Genomic DNA, 27,962 nt, shown 5'->3' on the forward strand with positions numbered 1-27,962 from the left:
AAATATTAACATTACAAAATACAGGTATATTCGGCTGACGAATCCGAGATGGGAAGGAGTGAATGTCTTCGATTCTTCTACTGACCACGTATCAAATATGCTAAGAGAGCATTTTGGCAAAATAGATTTAATGAATGAATAATTTAAACTGACAGGTCCTGAATTCGAATCTCGCGAGTCAGGATCGTGGATGCGCACTGCTGAGGAGTCCAGTGCTTCCAGGTTTTCAATGGTGGTCTAACATCAATCGGTTCATGATCTTAATCAATAAATCAATAATCTTCACAACCCTATACTGATAATTACCATATCTTTTTAATTAACATCAACATTTAAGAAAAATGACAATAGTACAAAAAAGGAATATTGAGGATAAATTTAGGAACAAAACGACAACAACCCCAGCTACATAAAAGAAAGTAACACCTTAAGTAAAGAAGTAAGGTGAAAAAGTAAACGGATATGCCAAAAATGTCATATATATATCGCGATAAACAAAAAACATCTATCCAGATAAATTGAAGAGTTATTTTTAGGATTGCCAATGAACAGGGAGAAAAAGAAAAAGGAATTGATTAGTTTATTTGTTTGTTTGTTTTTCTTCTTCCTCTAGCTAGCAGCATTATTACTGGTTAACGAAATAAAATAAGAAGGAGAAAACAAAATAGCACATGAATATTTATCATAATGATAAAGATGATAATCTGTTGTTACCAGTTCAAATACCAAGATGAAACTTCCTTGATAAATAGAATTGAATATAATCAAATATTGAAATTACTCTACAGAATTACATAGATGTAAACAGTTATTTAATATCAATGGTTGAGATAATGAGTCAATTGAAGCTAGACCACCTTGGAAAACCTAGAAGCACTGGACGGCCATCCCGTCCTATTGTGGGACTCCTCAGCAGTGCACATCCACGATCCCACTTCGCGATATTCCAACCCTGGACCTGTCGGTCTCGCGCGCGAACGCCTAACTTCTAGACCACTGAGCCGACTGGAATCCAACGGTGTTAATGTATAACTTCAACCAATCCACGAAGTTGCGCCACCGTTCACCATTGTCTTCAGTGAGTTACTATCTCACAACCGACCACGTTAATTTTGCTTATATTAAGAAGAACAATTTGAGGAAATTACAACAATATCCACAAAACCCTTCTGATATGTGTTACGTAGTAGTTTAAATATTGAATTTTCATTCAGTATATTTAATATGTGACTAGTAAGGAATCGTTCTATTTAAGATTTGTAGTGATCTACTTTTATCAAGAGGACGCGATTGGTTTAATGGAAACAATTATTATTATAACCAATCGTACCAGTGATTGATTTACTGTACTTGTTTGTTTAGCTGTACTAAAGACATACTTTCTTCCGTTGATTGTGACCTTGCACTAATTCGGTTACGCTCAATAACCACACTTGTACTCCTTTGGCACGATCTCGGTATTCTTTCAATACCATGAGATCGCCAACAAATACATCTCGACTACAACCATCAACTGCCTTCTGATATTTGGCCTACGGGGGATCTTATCCGTCAACTGGCACGTAGTCTTCCTGTGGTGGTGATCATAGCCAACCGCGACTCGACGCCACACTACAGATTCACCAGATAAGTATACTTCCATTCTAGAGTGTTAATGTGTACATTATTACAGACACAGTGCCTAAATTTTTAACGCTTAACGGATTATTCACCAAGATATTGAGTTCAGATAGCCACTAGCTTCTTTGACTGATATAAGGGTACTAGTAAGAGTTAGTAGTTTCTCGTTCTTGATATTTAAAACTACATCTGATCAGTGTGCATTCACGTGTGCATCTTAAGTGGATTATTATGATAAAGTCTTTCAGTCATCATTTCTAGTGCACTTAATAAATCTATAGCTGGAAAATTAAAGATCCACGTTTTTATCCTATTTACGAATCGCTAACAACGGGAAATTGCAAACGGTTAATCATGAATGTTAATTCTTTTGAAAAAAGTATGTCCGTTGAAGTCTTCTATGTAATATATATCCTCAGAAAAATATTTGAAATAAAAAAAAACTTTCTTCATTGTATTTTCTTGACAAACAGTTCTCAATGTATTCTTCTTAAAACCTTTCTTACGTTCATCACAGGGTAATAACAATAACCGAGTTCATACTTTTATAGTCCTTAGCTCTGATTGAAAATTCTACCGAATAAGCTGTAAGGGATGGTGACAATTCAATGTGACACAGTATGTATGGCACTGTTTGCCACACTATCGTACTACTGAAGACGTTTAATTGACTCGAAACCTATGTCCAGCACATCCCAATGATTAGCCCCAACTAACTGATGTTTCCTTTTTACATCAACTCATGCAGATGAATCGCAAGGGATGAACCTACTTTTAAAAGGTTTTCCCTAAGCTTACACTTCAACAACCCTGGTTAAGCGTCAGATGATTATTGCAGCTACTATGTTAGACACTATATTAGTCAAGGCTATTCCTCTTTAGTTTTCATATGATGGCCTTTGTCCTTTACTATACACTAGAAAGATAAGCCATCGAAACCAGTCAAATAAAACTACGTTTAGTTTCCAGATTCTAGCTGACATCTTAGTCAACATAACTTCTGAATTTAAACCACCATCCGTAAAGATCTCCGGAGGTAATCCATCTAAACCCGTTGCCCCTACTTACTTTCGATTACCAAAAGCCTTTTCAATCTCACTAAGAGTTGAAGGGACTTTTGTCAGTTTTTCAGGTTTCAGTCCATATATCATCATGCAATCTCCAACCATCAATTACAACGAGTGAACTGAAACCATGAACAGGATGGTTTCAAGTTATTCTAGAGTTCATATATGGAGACTAGTTACCGCCTGGTTCCATTCACTGTGAGAGGATACTTATTCCGAGGTATGAAACTAAAAATGGGTTCAGTCTAGTTTTGAGGAGTTGAAAGTATAACTTCAGAATCCAGTGAAAAACTACTTGAGTCCCTACTTGTGAATTGCTTTTAACATGCAAACTCAGACCTTGCCACTGGTGAAATTCGTGGAACATGGTGAGTTGTGTTATTTTTGGGCTGGACCATTTCTAAACTCTTCCTTTCGTTGTTAGAAGGCAGAATCATTGCAGATCCTAATTGTCTCAGGTAGCCGGTTTACTGCTTTAGCACTCTTATGCAGTCAGCAGAACAATTTCTTCATCCAATCTTAAGTCTTCTGCTTTCAATCGTACCTTGCTTTAAATGATTTAACTGATATGCGAAAATTTAAAGGAGGGAGGTTTTAGTGGCCCGCAAATCCGATCCCGTATGATCGAGTGATATTTATGTTGACGAAATATTTATCCTATTTACTTCGCATATATTGTCGACAAATCACGTTAATAACAACGTAGATATTAAAAGTCGAATACGAAAGTATTTGAGGGACGTATATTTCAGATATTTGTTGATGTAGACAAACGATGAGAGAATGATAAGAAATGCACAAGAACTGGAGTGACATAGAACGTCAACTATGTGATTACTAGGCCGTTCAATCTTTAAACGCATGAAAGAGATACAAATAAATATACAGACACAAACACACCAGAGTTAACACAGACATAAAGAGTGGTCAATGTTACACATTAGTAATTAGCAGGGTCAAACACATAGGACAAAAAAATTCGAGTATTTTATCTATCCAAACCACGTAAGCGTGTGATAACAGATTCGCTACAAGTTTACCTTATAATATTGCTCTATTGGGTTATCACAACATATTCGATCACTACCACTACTACAGCAGGTAAAAAACCCACGAGATGTTCGAATCCCTTAATGTGGCCCAAAACTGACAATCAATGACTTTCAATCGTTATAAACACATCTTGATTCGTTCACCTACCGGCCAAATTCATTTTATACAATCATAAAAATTCTAAGTGATGCTACTACTACTACTACTACTACTACTACTACTACTACTACTAATTATTATTATTATTATTATCAGTAGTCACATGATTCTAATAACAAAGTCATCGAGTAAAGAAAGAAAAAATTAGAAAAAAAATATTTTCGAATAAATTTACTTATAGGTTTCCTATAAAATAGAAGATATAACAAACTGCTATGATGTTAAGGAGAAAATTATATTATGTTTTATTTGTAAATAAATCATCGTAGACAATTGATTTCCCTTAGGTCATTTTGAATATTCCTCCCATTACTCTCTCTCTCCCTCTCCCTCTTATTCTCGTTATCTAGTTATCTTTAAATGAGTGTAAATTGTGTCCAGTTAATATGTCAGAGTTGGACAAAAAACTGGGAAACATTTTCATGCTGAATTTACAATTACCGTTTGTTTTGTTTTGATGTTTTATTAATCTAAGTCGATTTTTTTTAAACGCCACGATAAACGTTTGCCTATTTATATGTTTACAAGGGCAGATGATTTTGTCGATTGTTTCTGAACATACATCCATATATGTGTTCAAAATGATCGTGTGAATAATAATTTAAACGGTGGATACTTCAGCCAACACAATAAGGACTCATCAACTGTAGATAAATATATTTACTTCATTACTTATCCCAAGCATATGGATAGAAAAAGTTTTAATTCAGTAGTAAATGATTGTTAATAAATAATCCATTTTTATTGATCTACTCAACTATGAATCGATTTAGTGATATTTAGTACATGAGCTGTGTATACAAAATGTCTTAAATAGTTTCTTTCAGTCAGTTGGTTGATCATGGACAACGTAGAATTTAGCATCCGTGTTTTCGGTTAAGGTTGTCACAGAAGATATGAACACGTTGAGATGAAATCACCAAGGCAAATCTCAGAGTAGCAGAACTATTAAGGGGATGGATAATAGTAGAAATGATTATTCATAGATAATATGACGATTCGTGGAAAAAGAATGTATTTGGGTACCAAAAAGCATAAAATCGCTCTAAAGCCGAAGATTTAAGAGAATACAATTCGTGTATTCACTTGAGCAACTGCGCCCGATTCTGATTAATATCATACAATACTCCAACTAGATAGTCTGCACCTACTACTTGTTATGGTTCAATCCAAAGTTCAATAAAACAACAAGTTGCTTTTTCAAGTTGGATTGTGTTGAGTCACGTATGGTCAGGCCATAGTGACCGGAATGCAGTTATGTGGCCTCTCTCTCTCTCTCTCTCAAATCTGGTTATCGATTAATTCACCTATATTGCTAGAAGGACCAATAACCTGTTTAAGAGTTGACAGATCGACTAATGATTGATGACCTGAACTTTAATACTTGTTGGTCCTTGAGTTTCTTCTATTCCAGTGTCCAATCAGAAAACAAAGATAGGGAGTAGATTAGTTCTCTGTTGTATTTAATTAAATTGTGACCCGAAACTCGCACAAATGAAGTACTTGAAATGTCCGAACATATACCAACATAATTAGGAAATTACAATGTTTACATAACTTAGTTATAAATAATCCAAGACTACAATAATAAAGGAATAATTAGTTAATGATAAATCTGGAATAATAAGACACAAGGCAACGATTTATTGATCAAATGAAAGCTTAGAAATAGAAGAATATAAAATTACAACAGTTTAAGTGTCTCCTAATTATGTAATTAAGATATGAGTGATAATCTTTGTAATACAGTCTCAAAAGTTTTACTTAGGAACCACTCGTCCCCTTATATGTTCTTAAGCATAGATTAGTATGTGGTCAAAATCCCGAACAAAGAGATCTCCATTTTTTTTTATTGAGATCATGGACCGATTGATGTTAGGCTACCGTTGGAAACCTGGGAGCACTGGACGGTCGTTTCGTCCTACTGTGGGACTTCTCAGCAGTGCGCATCCACATTAGCACGAAACGGCCATCCAGTGCTTCCAAGTTTCTAGCGGTGGTCTAACATCACTCGGCACATCATCTCAATCAAAAACTTAATAATCTCCACAACCTCTATACTGAAGATCTCCATTTATTAGTACTGTTCAAACTTATATTCATTAACTGTAAGAAAATATCTGCTATCACAAGTTATAAATCTGAATAAGTACATCAAATAGCTGGGACATTTTCAAACAGAAAGTCATGTTATATATTTGTAATTTATGAATGACAAGGTTACCTAGCATTATTGATCCATGCTATACTCTAATAGGTAAGAAAGTCATAAAAATATCATAAAACGACTATTTTATCAAATGTTCCTTTAAAAAATCTGCATACTAATCTATCAAAAAGAGATTTGCACACTAATTTCATGTTCGTTCATTTTCTTACGTAACCACAACATACTAAACTCAAGTTAGTCCAAATGATAATTCGAAATTCTGAGCATGCTCCAAAGAAATCGAGACTTCGATGGACTAGGGCTCTCAACAGTGCTATACCTCGGCATTTACTTGACACCGAGTATACCATTGATATCTCTCATGCTTTTAAAATTATTAGCAGACAAAGAAGTAGGACTGCTCTCCGTTTTTCTGAAGCGATCGCGATAAAAAAAAACTTAAACCGGATCTAGGTATTCAAAAAGAGACATTAATAAACTTATTACTACCCTGGCAATCCTTTTTTTGTGTGTGTTTGTCGTTTTTTTTGGTTATTAGTTTTATTCCTCTCCCATTACCGAATTCTTAAACCACCCTTTCACTCACACATTTCCGCTCACTTGATTCTCTTAAATTATGTGAACTTTTCAAATTCTATTCAATTATTACGTAACCCATCTTATCAGTTTTTTAATTCCATGAATCCTTTATTACCTCTATAATTATCACAAAATTTACCTTATCTGTCTCTGAACTTCACTCAACTATTATACCACCCATCCTTAATGTTTCCTTGATTCTAAGATCTAATAACCTCTGACCTGTTCTATATATATATCATTGATAACATTTGTCATTCCAATCATTTACATTCACTTATGTTAATTGTTCCATACTATTTCTAATCTCAATGTAAAATTCTAATACATATTTGGTTGTAAGCAACTGACGAGAAACCACGAAACATAATTAATTCATATTATTCTGCATCAATGTTTGTTCTGGCTTTACTCCCAACATCACTTCACGTGTCTAGGTACTCGAATACTTGACGGTGTGATTTTCTAAATACTTCCTATTCTTTTAGAAATCTCTTACAATTCAAACACGAACAAAATATGATTTGAGAAAACTGTAGAAAATGGTTTTGTTTTCAAGAATTAATCTATGTACAAAAAAAAAACAAATACACTTAAAGATCCACTTGCAACCTTGATATTCAAGAAGATTCTGGAATCAGGTTAAATCAATGGGGAAATCGTTAATATCAGGACACTACACATAAACCATTATTTTTCCAAGAACTTTCTAAGAAGTAATTTAGCCGTATGCTGAGCTTCTAAAGACTTTCGTAAGAAGTTTTCGAGAGATCTCAACACCTTAAAAATAGTAACTGTCCTATAGGAGATCAACTTGACTAATGTCTTTCATTCAACATACAATCCTCCAATTTATTAAAACAAAAACAATTTAATTTGCTTATATTAATAGGACATACTTAAATTCTTAAAAACCCATTTTTATCAAACTATCCCATTAACAAAACAAATGATAAAAAGTTTTACAAGGTTTTCCTTTATGAAGAATAATTATGAAATCAGAACATTCATGTATTTCACACATACACATGTGTACTTCGAGAAAAACCTAATTTCATATATAACACTCTTCCTACAAAAAAAAGCCAATAAGAAACATGTACGTTTTGGAGCTTCTATTACTGTGAAAGAAAGAAAAAGGATCAAACGGAAACAACAACTTCAAGCGGCAAGTTAATCATTTGTTATTGTTGATTATTGATTATCTGCCAGGTTATATCAACAAATATTTTGCCCAAAAGATAAATAACCATTGTTATTATCTAAATTGATGGATCATGACATAATATACTTATATGTATTATTACTTTTGAGGTGTTTGTTTTTTAAACTACAGAACAAGTAATTAGAAAGCGAGGTAGTTAGGTAGGTAGGTAAGTAAGCATGAAGAAAAGTGGGGGAGGAAGAAAGTAAAAGGAAAACTTTTGGAAAGTGAAAAAGCTTGAAACAACTACAACAGCTGACTGAACTTATATAAAAATGTATATCGAACATTGAGGTCATATTGCTATTTGACTATTTCAAGTGGCCGATGTTGTACAGTCTTGGTGACACGAAAAAAAATTGTGGTTAGTAAAAGATTTTAGAGTTAAGTCCGTTTATTTTTCGGAAAAATATGTAAGTAAAAAAAGTCGTAGATAGATCATGCTTAGCTTTATAACACAGCGAAGACTTGATGGAATTGAGAAAGACATTTCAATTATAAGTAAAGTTATATAATAGCTTGTAATGAAATTTAGGATGCGCATTTCGTCCTCTTCGATTCCAGCAGCTAAAGGATAACTCGCTGAACGTTTGATACGGAAGATAGTTGATTTGAGTCCCAGTGTGGACATCAACACTTGGGTGTAGTTACATCCAGTTATGAGTCCTGAAACAGATTAGATGCGCATCCTATACTCCACTGCGAGCCACTAAACAAGTTCATTTAAAAACTTGTGGCTGTATGCCAATATCAGGGTAATCCACTCAGGATGCACATGTGTCAAACGAGAATGATCAAAATTCAGTCACTGACGTTCAACAACACCGAGATTCAGATGATTGGTTATGTTAATCTCAATTTTTTTATAAGGAATTACCGAATGTGAAGTTAAGCAAGAGGAAGGCTAGGAAGTTAGGAGTAATGCTTAGGAACAGGGTGTGCGGATGCTTTTAAGCCATATGGATGATTAATTATGCGGTTGGTTGTTTGTTTTTAAACGTCAAAATATATGAATTACGTTGAAAATCCACTCATATAATGGTTTACATTGGCTAAACTTCCCATGTTTATCAACTTTCAGCGTTCCAGTAATTAAGTAATTGTATGTTTTATTTAACATGTTGATAAGATGCAAGCTACAAGTCGATGATTTAAGGATATTGTCCTATAACTCAGAAAATTTGTTTTGACTATATTGGTATCCAGATCAAACAAAAATTCATGTCTTTGTTTCCACAAGCCTACGGTTCGAATAATTATTATGTGGATAATAATGAATGATTTCGAAAAACTTTCTTACGTTTTAATAAGAATCTTTGACCTAAATAGTTCAAATATATGGGAAATCAGAGTTGTAACAACGTTATAAATTAACTGAATTGTAAACACGATAGATTAACGGTAAAATGCACACGGCAAATGCTGAAGGTTCTCAGTTTGATCATGAATGAGGTCGTGGGTACTTACAGTTGTGACGTCTCGTGATAGGACGAAACTCCCAGTTCACAATTTCATCATTTTTGGTCATTCCCTTTTCATACTAAATGGTAATCATCAGAAAAATGTACCTCGAATCTTATAAGGACCGATACTCCCTGTGGGATTAGAAGTCGTATCATCGAGCTTTAAAATTTGAAACGTTTTCACTACGTTATTGTAGTCACAGTAGACCTCCTGATGTTATCGATTTAGTATGAATTCTATTATGTGAACTAACCTAAAAGCGGGTAGTTCTATATAAATTACCTAACCAAACACTATAACAATTCTCTGTAATACACTGACGGTTGGTACGTCAGGTGGTTGGAGGCAGTCAACAGAAAATCCAATTCCCTCAACATTGTGTAGACTCCTTAATGATGAGTCCCAACCAGCACGAAACCTAGATTAAACAGTCTCCTGTCAACTACCATTAACGACCATTTAAAATATTGATATGATGAACACAATGTTGAGTTACTTAAACTAATGACTAAATTACAGTAACTTGGTTGATAGAATCTGATCTACATTGAAAGGTAATAAACAAACATGACATTGGTCATATGATCAACCAGCCCAAAGTAACAATTAATATTTTTGTGCTAAACTCAAAGAATAATATATTTATTACTATCCGAAGTATTAAAAACCAGGTTCCGGGTTCTCTATCTGGTTAAATCAGGAAGAAAAATTCAATAATAATGTAGATAGAAAATGTGTCATGCACAATAAAACATACAATCTTAATTGCCTAAATAAAAATCTTAGTATCTTTGTGTTGATATTCGCTACGGTTTATAAACATTTTTAAAAAAAGTTATTCGTTCGTTACACTGTACTTTTGTTAATCATCCCCATATTCTTTATTGATAAAAAGACACTTTTTTGGGGAGGGAAAGTAAACAAATGAAAAATGTGACCTTGTCTTGTTTTGATCCATTCTAAGTAGAGAATATAAATGTATGTTGTGTTCACTCATTGATACCAACATCATTGAAAGTAACAACTGTCTCTGAAAATTGATCTATAAATTGTAATATTTTGAAATTTGAAACTAAGTTATCTTTCTTTGAACAAAAAGAAGCACAACCATAAATGGATTTGAACAGAAGAAAATATATTTGATAACTGAACAGTTTATAAACTAAAAGTTATAGTGCTAATCTTTAAAGCTCCATGTTAAAATCAGCATGATAACAGATGCATATTTGGTTGTAACTAGTTCCAAATAGGGCGAGACTATAATTTATGGACGAACCAACCACATATAAGATAATAGGTCTCGGATTTTGGCGCGAAATTCACTCATTCATTCGGATAAATAGAGTTTTGTCATTATAACTGATGTCAGTTCGTGATGAAAACCCTAAATCTAATTTCTAACCTTAATCATCGACTGCAAATCGTAATTCTAATTCCTCACACAGGTTCATAACCTTCGTTTGGCCCTGGCTATTAAGTGGACACTCAAAGTCAGTTTAGCATCACTCGAAGGTCGTCCATAAATTATAGTCTCACCCCAAATAGTATGAATCTTTTCATACATACAGAATTCCGATGTTAGTCAAAAACCACTCCCCCCCCAAAGAAAGCAATTAGTAACTAAGCTTGTATTATAAAATTCTTTTACATCATTCATTCAAATCAGCTTTAAAATCATATATTGCATGGTAGAATTATTTCTGACCTTATATATATATATATATAGATATTTACTATTAACAATATTAATAGTTTCTAAATTTAGAAAAATAAAGAAAAAAGAATAAATCCAAATCAATAATGGTATATATTCTAATCATTTTTTTTTATAGTTTGTCACTATGGTTTACTTATTAGCAATGTTATTTACAAAACTATTTATTTTATTATTAGTAAACTATTGGTGCTTAACTCAACAATAGAAACTATTATTGATTAATCAATAAACTAATGATAGTATATTACTCATTTACATGGTTGATACGTTTAAGTTATGCTTATGTTTAGAACTGAAACACAGTATGCATTATCATAAGGTGTGTGTGTGTGTGTGTGCGTCTATGGCTCATTTGGTTTCATGTGTGAATTATTATTAATACTTTACAGTGTTCATATCCAAGATGCGACCTTGTTGAGAAAAATTGGTTTCGAGTTACCTTGATATAATTTTGTATTATGCAAATAAATTCAATTAATTAAATTGTAGCACAATTATTTTTTGGCAGTTTTATATTTAATATTTAACTAATTAGATTCGAATAATAATAACAATTAAACAAGGATTTTGTTTTCGATTTATTCAATATGATGATGGGGTTAAAACATATAATAATGAATATCATTGGTATATGTTGATCAAAAGATTGATCAATAAAATAGTTGGAAATTTATTTATTCACTTAATTGAACACATAAATGTTGGTACAAGGAGACACCAAATACATATGCTCCACACAATAACAATGAGGCCAGTAGTAGTTATCATTGATTGGTGTGAGGGTTATGATACTACCCGGGTGCCCAAACCTAAGCATGTGGTTTTCTTAGTGGGCCACATATGGAGCATTCGACTTAAATGTCTAATCCACAAGGCAGTGGAGTATCGTAAGGAGATGGAGTTCCATGGTAGCCGGTAACTAACAATAGGTTCATACACCATTTATTCCCTTGGGATCCTGGAGCATATGTTGGCCATTAGTTTAGAATCAGGGTTTTGCAACTCCCCTAGGTGGGTCCTTTATATCCGCTAACCCGGTTAAAGTGCCAGGCATTTTCTTCTCACCCTCTCACTTTTGTAAACAAAACCCTCGACCGTGCCAGGGCATTTAGGGGGAAATAGTTGGAGAAACCCGTTCTCAAATTTCTGTCAGTTACCCTTCTAGGTTATGCAGAAAATCAATGATCAACTCATTGTCAAAAATGAGTTAGAATTTATAAGATGTAGTGTTTTAACTGTAAGAAGAAATATACTGCTCATGGAGTTATTAATAAGTTGTAGGTGATTTAAAATAAATCCTTTATGGTTAGTATTACAGTACAGTTAATATCTCCTTCTACCCCCCCCCACCGCTCCTATCAAATCAACCAATTATTCGTAAAATTAACTTATTGAAGTAAGAGAAACTCAGGAACTAAGGCGAAATATTTCCCATTGTGGAGTATAAAGTACAACAATTCAGTCGATAGGACCACATATTTATTGCAAAATTCGACAGTAAAATGTATGCAACAATTTGGAAATGTATCCTGCTTAGACAGAGTCATAGTAAGATACGGAATCATTGCATTTATCTTCGTCTACTGATCATATATTTGTGGTTGTTTGTATCCGAGTCTAAAAAACGTAATCTTTCACTCTATTTAACTAAGATTATCACCACCAAATGAACAGAAGTTATATATTTTTGTACAAATTTGTGTACTGAAATCGAAATAATCCAAGCATATCCTCTCCTTTACTGGAATCTGAGATTGTTTGCCATTGTATTCGAAATAGAAACATAACCACAATGAAAAGTCATCTGAGCAGTTGGATTTCTCTTTAGGATCGACTAATAGTGACTAATGGTAGGATTGAGAACACTTCCTTCGTCCTATCCATGACCCGTCAGCTTAATATACCTGTATCCCAATGTAGATCTGCACTGTATGTTTTGAATCAAACGCTATTCAATCTATTTGATCTCAGTATGGGATCCAGGTACATCCATCTGAAGAGTGCTAAATAGGACGAAAAGTGTATTCTAAAATTCCATTACTACATAAAATCCATCCATTAAAAGAAATACTTGTATCAAAATTGTTACATCAATCAAATCCACTTAGGGTGTACATAACCAACAAAGATAGATCAACAAAGGGATAATTCAAATCCTTAACTAATGTTACCAGTTAAATGTTGATTGCCCAATCATCATATAAACTGAAGTGTTTTTATCAAGTGTCCTTCAAAGTTATGACTCATTAACAACAATGTAAAGTCCCATAATTTCACTTAAATATTATACTGTACATTTACAAAAACATTGTTATCCAGGACATAAATATTACACATAAAAAGAACAAACAAAGGACATCAGAAAATTATGTCTATTTATGTTTTAGTGTCAATGTATTTTATCATAATAATGTGTTGATCATAAAAAAAGAAGCAAATGCAAATATATATGGATTAGAATAAAGCTAATTAATAAAATGAAAACATGGATACAGGTTTTTTAGACAAAGATGGATAATGGCTAGCAGTGGAATCCAGGACGCGCGTTTCGTCCTATTTGGGACTCGTCGGCTGGATGTACCTGTATCCCAGAGTTGATGTTCACGCCAGGGCTCGAAGTTGTTGTTTGTATAACAAAAAATGGTGTCAGGTCATCTATCCCTTTTCCAATCTTCAATAAAAGTAAATTATTTAGTATTTTTGAGCATTTTACCATTCATTTAATGAAATAGTGCTGTGTATAAGAGCAAGAATTTCACTGTGGGTTTCATTTCAAGTATTTATTGTGATTTACATTGTTAGAATATACCACTGCAGTGCACATCAGCTGTCCAGATGTAAAAGCAAGTAAAGTGAAAGTTACAGTTTGAAATGAAATCCTCAGTGAAAATTATGCTTCTTTATGCCTCAATCACTCACGAAATGAATATTGAATAGAAAATGCCCGAAAATACGTGATACGGTATGTATATATATATAGAACATTTAAAATATGGATATATTACACATATCCTATCTCCACTAATTCTTTTTTAAGTTGACAGTTAAATCTAATTTGATTACAAAGCGCTTAATAGTAAGTACAATTGGCAAAACAATTAACAATAGCAAGGGAACTAAACAAATATAACATTGGCACTACTATAAACGTTCAATCAGTCCTATAGGAAGTCATTTACAATCAGTTGGGACACAAGTGGAGTTTCTAGATAGAATAGGGAATGATTCATATAAAAAATAACATTTTCTTCAAGATTATCTATATGGCCTGCTGATGAATTGAACCAGTTTACATAAAACTTAAATTCATGACTTCCTGTTGAAGATTTCTATACTCGAACAAGCCAACTGTTCTATGATCATTGATGCTAGTCCATAATGTAAACTACCTTCAGATTGAACAATATTTACAAATTTATTAGGCATGCACGTGCACACACCAGATCTTGAGGTCACAGCATAAATGAGAAGTTGTAAAGTTGACATGCTATTGGAGGAAACTCAATATATTCTTATTCAAAGCTTACATATGCTTATCTGGGTCGGAAGGACAGAGGTGTATATACATACTAATGATTTGTGTACCTAATCGGTTGGCTTATCATGCAAAACTTCTTATTCATTTGTCAGTTGTCTAATTTGTTTCAGTGGTTGGATGAAGATATAGTAAATGTGTGAATCTAAATAAGACTCAGTAGGATGTAACGTAAACCTACTTTGTCAATCTTAAAGATATCACATTGTTCGAAGTATATTCACTACAAGCGGAAATTATTACAATTCTTAAGTTTATTAGTATATCTTCTGTTGAACCATTTACCTTGCCCTAATAAAATAAAAGAGGATAAACAACCAGTAATCGATAATCATCCTAGAAGACAAGTAAATGCCTATTGCGCGCAAACATTCTTCATTCAATAGTCCCCGAATTCCCTGGTACGGTCGAGAGTGGGGAGAGTCCGGCGCTTTAACCGGATTCAAAACCAATGGTGCACATGGGCTCCAGGATCCTGCGGGAACAAATGGCGTATGAACCAATTGTTGGTCACCGACTTCCATGGGACTGCATCTCCTTACGATACTCCACTGCCTTGTGGATCAGACCTTCAGGTCGAAGGCTCGGGGAGTCTCCCCCTAAGAAAACCACCTGCTTCGGTTTGGGCACCCGGGCAGTATCCCAGCCCTCACACATATCGAATGAGATTTGTGTGGCGCATATATATTTGGTGCCTTGTTGTACCAATATCTATGTGTTAAAATAATAATAATAATAATAATAATAATAATAATAATAATAATAATAGTCCCTAATTGTAAGTGGCACACAGTTTGAATGAAGATTAGTATACATTGTGTGTACATGTGCATGTGTGTGGAATGCTGACTTAATGATTGTTAAAGTAGTCAGCTTTCAAGCATTTTGATAAGAGGATATCTGAAACCCAGTTTCATAGATTTCGAGTTGAATACGATAGTAGTTAGTATCAGTAGAAGTCAAATGAAGGGTACACAAACACATCTGTGTATGATTATTGAGTAACCTACACGCCTAAACTTTTAAAAAATATGATCAGCTCCAATCATCAGTCATATGGTCGAAGAGCAAGTCATTGAGCAATTAACAACGTAGAAATTGTCATAGATGTTCGTTAGTTCAAGTTTACACACTACACATTAGTGCAGTGAAGTGAAATTATCAAGACAAATGTCAGAAAAGTAAAAGTATCAGTGACAATGAAAAATCTTAAATATCGACGACATGATTTTAGTAAAAATAATAAAATCGTGAAGTAAAAAAATATAAAATAGTTTCAAAACTCAAGGTCTAAGGAGAAAGACAAAAAGTGAATACTTTTGTGCCATTACGATTGGATTTTGAGACGTATCACCCAACTTCTCTTTCTCTCTCTCTCCCTCTGCCACTGTGTTACATGTTAAAAACCCCTCAACTTTCTTTCAGCCTACTCCCACACCAGCTAACATGGACTGTCGAGAGGGATAGTGGTTATTCACGCGTAATACATATTCAAACCACTTTAGTCGAAGAAGATGAATCTCACCAACCGATTTGTCATCTTTATCCAATATCGTGCATCTAACCCCCTGACCAAATTGCTCAATGTTCCTAACATACACGAACAATGCTTGGTCAGCAAATACTGATAACCTATAAATATCATATATTTTTAAAGGTAGCGTTTCATATGCATAAATTAGTGGAGAATGAACTAACATGCAGTATTTTCACTCTCTAGTTCGTAAATGGATATAATCGAAAAAGTTGCCTTAATTTTCATAAAAATCCTACCAACCGTTCATAGATTATTAGAAAGTTGTTGTATGATGAAAACAACCGTTATGAAATTTGGTGATGAGTTAAGTTTTTATAAACAGCTTAACTTGGCAGTACTGTAATCTATGGACGAATCGAATAGACCCTGTTTGTTTATGTACAATATTCATTCATCCGTATGGTTATAGAACAGTTTTGAGTTATAGCTGATGTCAGTTTATGATAATAACCACTAATCATAACAGAAAATACCCATGTCTGACCAACAATAAATTAGGGATACCTAAAAATCTGTTTGGGTCGTTTTAAAGGTTCTAGAAAATGGATAATCTATATCCCTAAGAGTGACTTTTTACGTTCCTGGTTTTCTTTTATTTACGGGATAAGTAACCTATAGTAGGCATCGCCGGATTGACTAATTATATAAGTTGGCTTACATCTTGTAGTAGTATTGTTTTCTTTTCTACAAACTATATGCGTACAAAATGTGTTCTCTGATTGGCTAAAAACCAGTTGAAAATTTACACATAGCAGAAGCTATAGGAATTCGAGCCAACAATCCAAGTCTTTGTGTTCATAAGAAATTTGTAACACCCTTATCTCTCCCTTGGTCTTAATAAATTTATCATGATTTTTTATACTCTCTCTCTTCGTTTATTTTTTTCACCCCCTCCAACCACTTTGTTTTATTTTCTCTCAGATATACGTTTCACTGCGCAATTATCAGAACACTCCTTATTACGTAATCTTATAATAATTTTTATGAATATTATTTTAGTGTCTATACTTTTTCTAATCATTGACCTATTTCCCATTATGTAACATTGATTCAAACGGTTTTTATTCTTATCACAACTAGTACACCCATCATCACAATACCAATTTGTACTTTCCACTCATTTACGTAATCTATTCCATTATTATTATTATTATTATTATTATTATTATTGACTCATAAACTGCCATGATTGGTCTAATAATTTCTTACATGCATATAAATATTACTGTATATTAAGCGCTCGCGCGCGACTGATAGGTTCTGGGTTCGGATCTCGCAAGGCGGGATCGTAGATGCGCACTGCTGAGGAGTCCCACAATAGGATGAACAGGCCGTCCAGTGCTTCTGGGTTTTCTATGGTGGTCTAGCATCAATTGACTCATGATCTCAACCATTGAAATTACCATAATATCCAAACAAACTCCTCTGATATTCGAGTAAAGCCTGATAAGGATCTAACCAAAAACAATATTGTCCCCTTATATATGTTGTTCTAAGTTGTTGTGGCTGTCTAAAGCCCACCTCTATGCTATACTCTTGTAAAAAAAACTGGCCGGAATTGTTGGATTTGACACAGTTAATAAACATTCGAAATGTTTCGGACAAATTAGAAAACTATAAAACAAAAACACACACACAAATGATTTATCCTAAGAAATTCAAATAATTGACATGACGATTAGATTTAAACTTAAACATTGTTGACAGTAATCTAAATATTTATGCGAATATATATTGACAATGTTTTTTTGGTTTTTTTTCAAAGATTTCTACACACTCACTAGATTTCAGCAGTTTATGAGTCCCCCCTCCATGGAGATATTTCTACATACGTTTATTCACATATACTACTAATTTAATAGTGCACACGAATTATGGCTAATGAAAATAAATTTGAAATTTTACCATTAATTATAGGTCAGTCACTTCATAGGAGGCGAAGTCAGTTGAATTAATATATAAAATTAATGTGTATACATATATTGGACATCAGTTTTCCCGACATATTGGTCAAAAGTTCAGCTTTAAAACCAATCGTGGACATCAATATCAATGTACAACATGAAATATGACAAAAACAGTCATTTGATTAACTTTAATCATTGACTGACACATTGTTGTTGTCAGTTTTTCCAAGTTACGATTGTCTTTTGTGCAAATATTTTGTTTTCATTTAGTTCTTTAACGTCATGCATCCATAATCCAAAACACTCAGGTCCCTCCATACGTTTCACGTATGTTACATTTAGATTATTAACTTAAGAATCAATTTAAAAATATTATCAAAATCAATCGGTATCAGGAGTACACTTCATTAATAAATGATCGAAGTTGAAAATGTTAGTGAACTGTTTAATCATGTCAGGATTTTTGTGGATATTATAGTAATTTCGATGGTTGAGATCATGAGTCAATTGATGCTAGACCACCATGAAAAACCTGAAAGCACTGGACAGCCGTTTCGTTATATTATGGGACTCCTTAGTAGTGCACATCCATGATTCCCACCACGAGATTCGAACCCAGGACCTATCTGTTTAATTATGACTCAATGTTCTGAATGATATCGTGTTCACTATGAGTTCTAATTGTTGTGGGTTTCAATTCATGTGGTGAGTTATGAGTATGTAATGTTAAGGTGCATCGAACTATAGTAGATCAACTTTCTGATATTTTTAACGATCAAAATCTCTCTTCAAAGTAGTCTAAGATCAAATAAACAATGAACTTAATATTCTTGGACGACTTAAAAATAATGTGTTCAATATTCAATAGACTAAATTTATTAATTTCCAGATGGTTTTTCAATTTCGTTCAGTCAACCAGGAAGTTACAGATAGAATGTTTGTAAAACAATAAGTATGCTTTTCATTCGAAACCACTATCCTAGGTGGAAATTAGCCCATGATATGGTAATTCACGAGGGGAAAGTGAAGAGTATGTTACCTAATCGAACATTTATACGTTAAGTGAACCACACATTGCCTTCTGATCCGTTACAATTGTCTACCAGAAACCGTCATTATCAAATTTTAGTTTTAAAAAAACGTATGACGCCATTGCAGATGTTTTGTACAAACAGATTAACTATGTAGTTAGAAGAGCGAGGGAAAGTAAAACTATGAAATCATCTATTCTCGTCATAAAAAACCAAGTATAATAATAACAATAATGTTAGGGTTATTTGAAATATTGACCAGGTAAACCAGCTTATAAGTGAGTCACAATTTCAAACCTAGTTCCATTTACTTTGTTCTACGCAGCTGTGCATCAGCCATCACACAAACGAATAATTACTTTAAACTGACCACATAAACCTGTACTCGGTATATAAGTATTAATTTTAGATGAGGCTGTTTTATAGAGATCTACTTTGTTTGTAGGTACCATTAAAGGAAAGAATAAACCTGGTGTATTTCGTCTTAGTACGAGACTTCTCGTCAGTAGACAACAATGATACCACTAGAGATGAAAAACAATAGCCTTATATTCTCAAGCAGAATGTTCGAGCATCAGGATCAATGATTCGACATCCAATAGTACCATTTTAAATTCAATGAGTCTACGGTATACCACAAAAATCGTCCAATCTCGTTCGTAACAGCTGTTTCACTCATAATTGAATTCGGTCTATGACGAACACGATCTACATATGAGTTCTAAAAGACTGCTGTTTATTTATTTTTCTCCTTTAAAAATTCCCCAAAACAATTGACTGATCAATAAATATTGACCGAGTTAATGTTTGCCTAGTATTTTTCAGCGCTGATCGAATTCCAACGATCAAGTTGCCAAAAGCCCATCACTAGTCCAATTGATTCAACGTTGTATTTTTTGATGCCAGATTTTTGGAGGTAGGCAATGTGAAACTCTGGATTTATGTTTCATGCTATTTAGTATCCTGATGAAAAATTAACAAGAAATTGTCACATTATCCTTGTCCATAAAATGACTTAAACATCACCAGAAGAAATTCAAAGTTACGACAAATTGTCTCTGTACGCAAAAGGGGGTTTGAATACATGAATAGCCAATGCTTCTATAAACCTAAGAATTCATCCTTGGCAATTATTATACATTTTAAAAGCTTTATTGATGTCAATTTTATGTCCCGTTTCAATTATGTGCTTTGTTATTGACGAACATGGTTTTCTACTTGCCACATTTATCGGAGTATTTAGCACTAACTGGTTTTGAAGCTATTTGCGCACATGTTCCATTGGTATTCGCCAACAACATGTACCTGTAATCTTGAGAGGATTAGTGTTCCCTAACAAGTAACACATCAGCATAATGTATTAGATATCGAATCACTTGGGCTAATGGATACAATGCAAATTGATTGATGGAATTCGATCAACACTAAAAAGCACTGGGAAAACATGATATTATTCACTAATCACTGATCAAACAACTGCAAATATCTGTCCTAAAAGAAGTCAGCTAAGTCATAACTATCTCAGTAGTAATGCTTCAAACTGTAAATCTAGGTGATATGGGCCCGAACCCACCAGTGAGCACTAGTTCTTTCAAGATGACAGGTAAAATTTACTAAAGAGTGCCAAACAGCATAGAACCTAGGTCCAAGGTCTTCTGTTGACTGCCTTCAAACACCTAACATATAAGGAGAAAAAATCTTGGCTATCTTCTTGAATAATAGCTAACAGAGGAATCCGAGATGGATGTTTCACTCTACCTTGGATTCGTCAGTTGGATCTATCTTATTCTTAGTGTTGACGCTCACATTGAGACTTGATACTAGTACTGACAATTTAAAGTGATAACCTGTTATCCACTAAGTTACTGAGTCCAAATAACCATTAACATATTTGACAAGCATGATATTCAATGGTTAGGATTTGAAGTATCTCGTTGTGGATCAATTTCAGTCCTAAATATCAACTGATAGCAAGAAATTAAAAATACATATTAATAATTTATTGACTCATTCTTTAGTAATCATTTTTTATTTCCGATTAGTTTTAGATTAGTCTTATAAAATAATCTCAAGCTTTGATCTCTAATATAAACGTCAGCTAAAAATATCCGTTCGAAAATTACCTGAAATTATGATACTATAAAGATAAAATATAGTCAAAATACTAAAATTGTCTACTTTTAAATATCACACTTCCGGCTAAGCGATTTGCATAAACAAACTGAATCCCCCCAAAAAAATAAGAAATAAAGCGAGGAAAACAAAACATGATAAACAGTCAAATGTAAAAACAGTCAGAATAAGTTGGGCAACACAACCACAGATGCGATTCTAATCATTTAGAATTTGAATCGAATGAATATTTTTCATACTACTACTACTACTACTACTACTACTACTACTACTACTACTACTACTACTACTACTACTGATAAAGACAGGCAAATAGAAAAGTGTTTAGCAAATCCGAGTCAAAAGTTAACATTAGTTTAAATGGCAAGTGCTTCATACAATTAGTGGGTTCTCTAAAACAGTCGACACCAATTCGATCGACTTTTTGATAGTAATAACTATACTTAATGTATAACACTGATATAAAAACGACTTCATATCGATTAGGATAACCTGTTCTCATTTTCAGCTTAAAAATTTACGCACTTAGCAAAGATAATTTATAATTCCCTTTATTGAATTGTAAAGAAATCCAAATTCTGTAAAAGTTCAGATCTGTTTTCCTTTGTCGAGTTGTTTGTAATGCTCTATCTCACACCCACACCAATTCTGTTTAGCAATCATTTCAGAATAATATGTTAAGTGTAATTTATACAACACCCTAACAACCCCAGTATCATGAATAGTCGCGACAAAAATATATTATTTTAAGAAACGATTAATGACAGTTTTTAAAATATCCTTTTTCAGAACTCAATATTCATGTATATGATTATGATCTACTGAGAGTAGATCAGGAATGATTAGAGCTTACTATCCATTAGTTGAAAGCTTAATGCTCTAATTTGTAAGTCACTATTGTCTCATGTTAATTTCCTCAAAAATTCGATAATCCATCACTTGATATATCGATTTATAACTAATGGTTTTACGTAACCACAAAAATTTCATCATTGCTTAAGACAGAGATTTAAAATTTAATATTTGAACTACAACTAAGTGACCAGATCATATTTAAACCCTCTCTCTCTCTCATTCACTTCAGAATGAATCTATCAATCTTAGAAAACCATAGTAAATAATCATAAAGACATCCATATTTAAACTTCCATTCGACAAAACATCTACACATTAACAGTTAATATTTTTAAGTAATCTATAATGTGCATTAGTAATCTATATGGCACACCTATCTTTCCTGAGTTCATTTCATGCATAGAAATAGTGTTTTTGTCGAAAAAAATAATGAAAATATAATATAACAATCGATTTATTGATTAATGATCACCAAATAAACAAAACAAAAAAAAACACTAAAATTACTCACTGTACTGCACTGTACTATTGTAATCACGATAAATTAGATTGTAATAATTGTATTGATTCTAATAATAATGATAAGTAGAATTAATGAATTCTAAATCCATTGTAGTCCATTTATCTTGTTAAATAGCACATTTTATATACGTCTAATAACACTAAAGATCATAATAGTGTTGATGATAATGATAAATGTAATATTAATACTATCTAAGCACATACACGTTTAACTCATTGTAAAACATTTTCAAGGTTACTCCGTTTCGTTTGTTTGTTTTTTGTTGTTAGTTAATTTGTCACTAAATTGTGTGTTTGTTTAGAGTTCCTATGATTCTGATTGGTTAATGATGTAGAAATTTTTAGGTGCGCTATTTGATAGTCACTTTACAAACGTGTTCATCATTCTGATTGGTTGTTTTGTTTATATTCATTTTCTTATATTATTTCATATATATGACAACAATTTTTTTAAAAAAAAACACAACTTGTTTATACATGATGATGCCTTTTGTTATTTTTATTTTTAACACTATTTGAGTGGAGTTTTTCTTTCCCCTCGTAATGTCGTATTGAAAATAAACAACGAATCAGTCAGAACAAACTGATCATGTAATAAAGGATAATCAATAAATCTTTATGACCGTACATATAGAAAAACAAACAAATATTTTTTAAAGTAGTTTAGATTATGAATCAATTGAAGCTAAACCATCATGGTAAACCTGGTAGCACTGGGTGGCATTTTCATCGTATTGTGGGACTCCTCGACAATGCGCATCCATGAATTGCATTGTAATTACATTGTAAATGGTAAATTCAATTAGTTAATCACTGGGAATCAAGTATTAAACTTATTGAAGAGTTAATTCATCCTGGTTTGGAACTCCTCAACAGTATATACCTATCGTAATACCATAATAGGGGTCGAGTTTAGAACTTTTGGATCTAGTGACGAAAAATCAATGAAAGGAATACTATTCTACTTATTTGACCATCGATTCTCTGTAAAACTTACAATAAACTAATTTATAATAACGTATCATATACAATCAATACTTTTAGTCACGTTGTCGCAAGTATAAAAACAAAACTGTATCTACTGAATCATAGCCCAAATGAATTTTTTAACACAATTTCTAAATAAATAGTTTACATCAATTAATTTTGTTCTGGGAAAACTGTATAGTAAACTAGTTTATCTGTAACTAGTGGAGTTGAACCATGTCAAGGGTGAAGCAATTACCTTCCAACGGCATTAGATAAGGGCTAAACTGCATTTCTAACTGACTATCATGTAAACCACTGGATAATAACTCAGTGGTCGGAAGGTTAACCGCTCTCTGTGAAACCAGGCTGTTCTTGATTCGACGTATTATACTATATTGGGTGAGTGCTATTAATGGAGTATCTCATACTAGAACGAAACATATGTCATTTGTTAATGATTTTCTAGCTACGGTTAGTCCGTGACGTAAATTACACAATCCAACAATCTCTACAAATCTTCCTAGACCAATAATTTAGTTTATATTTATTTCAATACATACGGAGTTTAATTTTCTTCAGCGATGAATGAAAATATAGCTGATCATGTAGCCAAAAATTTGACTATATGTATACCCATTTTATTATAAATTTGTAAGTAAATGAGCGATGAGAATCTAGTTTCATCTATCCAGTATACCACCAACTAACTGAAATATAAAGAGGAAGGGTGAAGATTGTTTATCAACAAGTGTGTACGCAGCTGTTTTATTCGTTAGTATTAGGCATGCTGTTAGACGCAAACTTCTTGTTAAGAGTCCACATGATAACCACGATCAGTTGTTGGAGACACTGAGTCTTATTACTCAGGATTGGTCACAACTGAGCTGGTCCATTTACTCTTTATCTTTATTTAGACCTTCAATTCCAGTATTCCTTCATTTATATACCGTACTCTAAATGTCAGTGTTACTGTGGTGCATGCCACTGATGTTGACAGACATAAGTAGTATGTAATAACGGTCAGAAGTGGACTGCCTATCAAAAGAAGGTTGAGAAGATTGAACTGAAGGAAACAGAAAGGAAGTGGAAGAATCATGAAGGATGTAAAGGACAAATGATGGAAGGATTGCAAATAAAGTACTTAATTTCGATAGAGCAATGAGAAGATGGAGTTGTTCTGAAAAATGTGATATAGTTGAACTATTTAATGTATTTAATGTAATTTGGCACTAAGCAATAATTTAAAACAATTAGTCCCTTTGATAAATTTCGATAATGCAATGAGAAGACGAAGTTTATCAGAATTATGTGATATATTTGTGTAATACATTTCGAACAATTTGATCACACATAATGTGCCTGCTAAGAACATTTATATTTGAAAATTAAAAGGTCAACTAGACAAGTTAAGGGTAAGTCATAACAAAGGAAAAAATATTAAAGTACACAAAAAAATGTGATTACCGCTCTGGATAATAAATCAGTATTATCAGGATAGGTTAAGTGTAGGTTGACATTAAGTAACTGGCCTATATGATTCCCTACCACCCCTTTTAAAAAAATTGTGGGGTGTGAATGAAAAATTTAGGTATCATTGATTGGTGGACTTGTTTTGCAAGTGTGTGCTCAAGTGATAATGAACAAACATTTTGTTACCTTTAATAATTTTGTGATTGGTCGTAAACTGTTCATCTTTGTAATCTGATTAGTTGAAATCGAAATCACATCTGGAGCTGTGATTGGATACCAGAATTTTCATTTTTTACATTTGAAATTTAATGATAATGAATAATTTTTTTGTGTAATCTTAGTCTTGAAAAAAATTTAGACTTTTGAAGAAAAAGACACCAACTTAATTGCATTACCATGCAATCCTACTGTTAGTGAATGTGTATTGGGATCAATTTTTGTTTTCCGATCAAGTATACCTTGAATTGAAGTCGTTAGTTATCGGAACAGGAATAATCATATGTATCTCAGTAAAAGAAAGTTTTTGGGAAAAAGCATCTGTAAACCGGTTTGAATATTTGATAATAGTGATTACTGAATGAGGTCGGTAGTCAAATATTTAATACCAAATTAATAAACAAATTATCACCAAAGTGTGTGCATAGGCTTTTTTGTAACACACGGTGTGTTAATGGGAAAAAGAAATCAACATATCAATAAATCATCATGATAAATTACTGGTTGCAATATGTATAATTCAGGTGAACCAACCGTAGACGATCATTTAATGAACTGACTTTGACAGTATATGAAAGTAGTAATAAATTTTCCGAAAAAGACACTTATTATTTAGTAAAGGATTATTTTGTAAATGTTCATTCATAATGAGAATTAGACAACGTTAGATTTAAATGTGGTTAAATTGTAAAAGTCCATTGAAACGGCTTATTGTGTTCACTTGTAAATTATTTGTAGTTCTGTATTTTAAAATTAATTTTTGGTCGTAATAAAAACTAGTTTGTTTAATCAGTCATGTGTGAATATTGTTAACCGCCGTAATATGAAACCTGAATTATCTAGACATTATGAATGTAACCATTTTTGACAAGCATTTGAAATATCAGTTTCATGAAGTGTAAATGAACAAGCCTACGTCGTCTGACTGACTCAACAAATATTTATCGACTTTAAACGTATAAATATGAGTAAGGTCAACTGTATCAATGAACATTTACAATGCTATTAGTATTATTTATTTTCCTTATTATTATTATTATTATTATTATTATTATTATTATTATTATTATTATTATGTCAATTGACAAGATTCAATTCTTGTACTATGTATTTCATTGACACAAAATTTTTGCATTTTCAATTTTCCTATAATGCTTAGTCACTTATTGTGACTGAACACTTTACTGCAAATCATCCCGACCTTTAGTGAATGACCTTTTAATTTGTAAATATATATATCGTTACAGATGTAAACGTTAACCATTGTTAACACATTACATTGTCAAATTCATAAATGTCATGCCTTATTTTTGGACTTTATAAAATAATAAAATTATGGACTAATAACTGTATAGTGTGATGATGAAGTTAAGGAAAACGATTGTTTCCTAAATTATTTTTGATTTTTGAATATTTTAAGGGAATATTTAACTGGTACAACGAGATTGTACCAGTCATAAATAGTTGATGAGGTGTGCAAATGAATACGGTGATATAATCAGTAGTTATGAATAACTATGGAGGCTTAGTTTACGATCAGACGTACTTCTTACGTACGCATAGTTCTGGTTTCAGGAAATTTTAATATAAAACAAGAATATGAAGTTCTTGTTTTGTGTATCTATGAAACGGATAATATTCTTATTTCTTTTTACACTTACTGTATGACCTTTTATCACCATCATCATTTCAATGATGATGGTTTCAACTTGTTTTCAAATGTCATTATTTTATTCCTAAATAAGTTAATTTTCTCAATTTCGTTTACTTCTCTATGAGCTTTAATCACATTCATCTTTGTAATTATCTTATTACATTCACTAATAAATGTCATCATAAGTTTATTGACCTAACGACAAAATTACGATTTTCACTCATTTAAAATATTCCTATTAAAATGTACTCAAAATGTACTTTTATTAGATAGTTTACAAATGTGTTACTAAAACATGAACGCTAATCACATTATTTTCAATATAAAATTACTAGATTAGTCTTCATTAGATGACAAAATCTTGTCTAAGTTTTCTTAACCTTTATATCTAATAAACGTTAGAAACAAGTTTACGAATACATGAACGATAATCGCTTTTCCACTATTAATCTCTAAGGGATATCTAAATTCATGAGACATTAATAAGTGCTTAATCACTTGACCTTTGCGGCGGAAAAGTAGTAGATAAAAAATAATGGAAATCAAATTGTGGGTGGCCCTGAAAAGGGCCTTTACTCGTTCTCGCGGTCGAACGTCATCACTATTAGTTTGTAATGGCGCCACAGATAGGACAGTGCACTGCTCGTACGCTCGGCGATGGGTCGTAGGCACAGAAGGTATGAAACATTGCTTCACATCTACAGAAAACCCAACCAACCGCATCACCGGTTTCACACGGAGGCTGCGCAAGATTACAGATGTCGCAGAGTCGATTCTCGTCATGCTCTTCTTCATTTTCGATGTCCCGTTCAGTTAACTCTTCCGAGTTAATAGAAATTACTTCCTCCTCATCGTTACTGAGCGTTTCATCCAAATCAACAGTTCCTCGTTGTATAAACGGCACTGCTACGTTAGTCGAGGTTCTTGAAAGGGTGTACGAATGCTGTTCTCCATGTAAGTTTACTGGCGTTGTTGGTAGTCTACCGTGAACTATGAAGTCATGAAGTGAACTGCATTGTTCCTCCGACATTCGCCTGATTAACGCTATCACCGCATTCTTCATGCTTGGCTGACTCAGTTGCATTGGGAAATAATTTTCA

General features: G+C 32.9%; 1 protein-coding gene across 2 annotated transcripts in view; it reads right to left on the reverse strand.

The window, feature by feature from the left end:
• DLC1_1 (Dynein light chain Tctex-type) overlaps positions 1-27,962 on the reverse strand; it is a gene marked incomplete at both ends in the record, with an annotated part of 143,019 nt that overhangs the window by 62,508 nt on the left and 52,549 nt on the right. Inside the window, one exon of one of the 2 annotated variants that reach the window (XM_051212870.1) lies at positions 22,543-22,717. The exons of the other annotated variant lie outside the window; for it this stretch is intronic. Of the gene's footprint in view, positions 1-22,542; positions 22,718-27,962 lie in introns of those variants that run through there. 2 annotated transcript variants of the gene reach the window in all.

The sequence above is a fragment of the Schistosoma haematobium genome, chromosome 3 (genome assembly GCF_000699445.3).
Source record: "Schistosoma haematobium chromosome 3, whole genome shotgun sequence".
NCBI classification, from domain to species: Eukaryota; Metazoa; Platyhelminthes; class Trematoda; order Strigeidida; family Schistosomatidae; genus Schistosoma; species Schistosoma haematobium.